A 3,274-nucleotide genomic window follows, 5' to 3' on the forward strand; every position below is an offset into this window, starting at 1 on the left:
GCTGGCATATATAGCGTCGTACTTTTTTGGGTTATCTTAAGCAATTTACACTGTATAATAATTGTACTTACATGTACCTGTCCCTATATATATATATATATATATATATATATATATATATATATATATATATATATATATATATATATATATATATATATATATATATAATAATATATATATGCAATAAGATCACAGTAAACAGGTGATTTTAAAATATGCAAAACAACCACTGTGAAATAGTGAAATTCCAAGCGCTTTCGTGACTACTCACATTGTCAAGGAACTATGAAAGTAATACATCAAAGGAAGGCAATTAAAGGGCTTAGACCACACCTCACAGTCAACTCCCACAACAAACACCTGACGAGCAACAATACCGGACTCATAAGAAAAGAGGAACACTGCAGTAGGTCCGCTGGTCCAACTAGACAGGTCCTCACGACATCCCACTAATAAAATATTCTACCCAAGGAATAAGGTTCATTATTTGTCCAATGTATTATTAAACTCTTCCCAAATTTTATTCATTATAAATGAATCTAATTTATATAAACCAAAGGAAATATTCATATTATTGTCAAAACTGCTTTTTATGAAACAAGATTCAATTATATTCCTGTCGACCATGGACTTGCTTGATACTACTTTCTCAACTTTTTGAAAATTAATTGGATGGTTAAAATCTCTTATATGAATAAATAGAGCATTGGAATCTTGTCCAGTTCTAATGTTATATTTATGTTGTTTTAATCTAAGTTCGAGACTTTTACCAGTTTGACCGTAATAAACTTTATCGCAAATTTTACAAGGAATCTTATAGACACAAAATGCTGACGGATGTGTCTATAAGATTCCTTGTAAAATTTGCGATAAAGTTTATTACGGTCAAACTGGTAAAAGTCTCGAACTTAGATTAAAACAACATAAATATAACATTAGAACTGGACAAGATTCCAATGCTCTATTTATTCAGGTGAGAGATTTTAACCATCCAATTGATTTTCAAAAAGTTGAGAAAGTAGTATCAAGCAAGTCCATGGTCGACAGGAACGTAATTGAATCTTGTTTCATAAAAAGCAGTTTTGACAATAATATGAATATTTCCTTTGGTTTATATAAATTAGGATCATTTAATTGCCTTCCTTTGTTTTATTACTTTCATAGTTCCTTGAAAATGTGAGTAGTCACGAAAGCGCTTGGAATTTCACTACTCTTTCACAGTGGTTGTTTTGCATATGTATATGTCGTGCCGAAAAGGCAGAACTTGCGATCTTGGCTTAAATAGCAACGTTCATCTTGCCATATAGGACAAATGAAAATTTGTGTATGCAATAATTTCGTCAAAATCATTTTGAACTTAACGAAAAAATATATTTCACTGCGTGTGTTTAGTATTAAATTACTGTAAACAAATCTAAAATATATTTAGTTGGGTTAGGTTAAAATAAATTGCTCTTGTTATAATAAGGTTAGGTAAGTTTTCTAAGATTCTTTTGGTGCAAAATTAAATTTTTTTACATTAACATCAATGAAAAAAAATATATCTTTAAACGTACAAAAGAAAATTTCAGAAAGGACTTAATTTTAAATGAGTTCTTGCTAATTGACCAGTTTTACATATTCGGCACGACATTATATATATATATATATATATATATATATATATATATATATATATATATATATATATATATATATATATATATATATATATATGCACATACACCTGCTGTTGTATCATCTCCAGCAGCAACACACCTGGTGTTTTAACTTCTTCTTCAGCAGATATGAAATATGCACTTAGTAGTAATTTACCTTATCCTCTGCGGGCTGGTGATATAACTAAATTGTAAACACACACACACACACACACACCACGAGCTATGACTCGACCCCTGCAACCACACTTAGGAGAGTACACACACACTTAACCTTAACAAGACAAGTAGAAGAGAAGAAGCAAGAGCTGATTTTTTGCCCTCGACTTTGACCCTATTCTAGCACAGCCAATTTTATTGACTTTAACAACATGTAAGAAAGAATTTAATGAGGAGAGTGAGCGTTCTTTTCCCATTGTGTCCTATTTTATTACATATTATAGAAATTAAGAAAGAGATAAATGAGAACGAGGCTTAGACAGGTTGACTCACGATATCGTAAAAACGTGATTCCAAATAAACCACGATATGAGTGGGGTTAGAACTCTGGGTTCTAACCCCACCCTTAAGGGAGTATAATCACATATTACTCCTATTACTATAATAATAATAATATCAACAATAATAACAATAATCATAATACTCGGCGTTTAGGTTGGAGGATGGGCGTCGCCTGGATACCCACAGTCATGGGCATTAAAACACACACACACACACACACACACACAAATTCATCTTTCAATATGTTTTTAAGCAAGCTCTTGTGGCGAGGTTTTGATTTACGAGGCGGGCCTCCCTCTGCCAAGAGCCCCAAATGAGAGATTGTGAGCGGCGAGGCGGCCCGAATAGGAAGAATTGATGGCAGGAGAACGACACAAACATTGCCTCAAAACAGCAGTGTTAAACCGAGCCTCGGGGGACCCTGGCTAATTCAGGAATGTTGACATTGTTTTATCAGCAGGAGGTGCGTGTTGAAAGATATTTTTTTTTGTTAAAATAAGCTAGTTTAGGCTTATTAGATTACCCAAAATTCATGTCTAAATAATAATGTATCGTCACAAATAATAACAACAATAATAATAATAATCTTTATTTCTACAAGTACAAGATACAACTTATACAGACCATAGCTGACATCAATGACATATTACTATATAGAAAGCCCATTGTTATGCAGAGCATTTCCCGCAAATTAAGTTAATGTTGACCCGCAAGATGCGACCCACACCAGTCGGCTAACACCCAGGTACCTATTTACTGCAAAGTGAACATGTACAGCAGGTGTCTTAAGGAAACACGAACTAATGTTTGCACCCGTACCGGGGATCGAACCACGGACCTCAATGTATGAGCTGAGGGCTCTACTAACCGACCTACTTGTTTAGTGTTTAAACAGGTGAATTAACACACACACACACACACACAAACACACACACACACACACAGCCTCGCTTATTCGAATGCGAAAGCATAACTGTCATGAAGGCCATAAAGCTCACTGCTAGTGTGACAGTGCTAGAAGACACTGCTAGTGTGGCAATACTAGAAGACAATGCTAGTGTGAGTGCTAGAAGACACTGCTAGTGTGACAATGCTAGAAGACAATGCTAGTG

This window comes from Cherax quadricarinatus, chromosome 62 (assembly GCF_038502225.1).
Source record: "Cherax quadricarinatus isolate ZL_2023a chromosome 62, ASM3850222v1, whole genome shotgun sequence".
NCBI lineage: Eukaryota > Metazoa > Arthropoda > Malacostraca > Decapoda > Parastacidae > Cherax > Cherax quadricarinatus.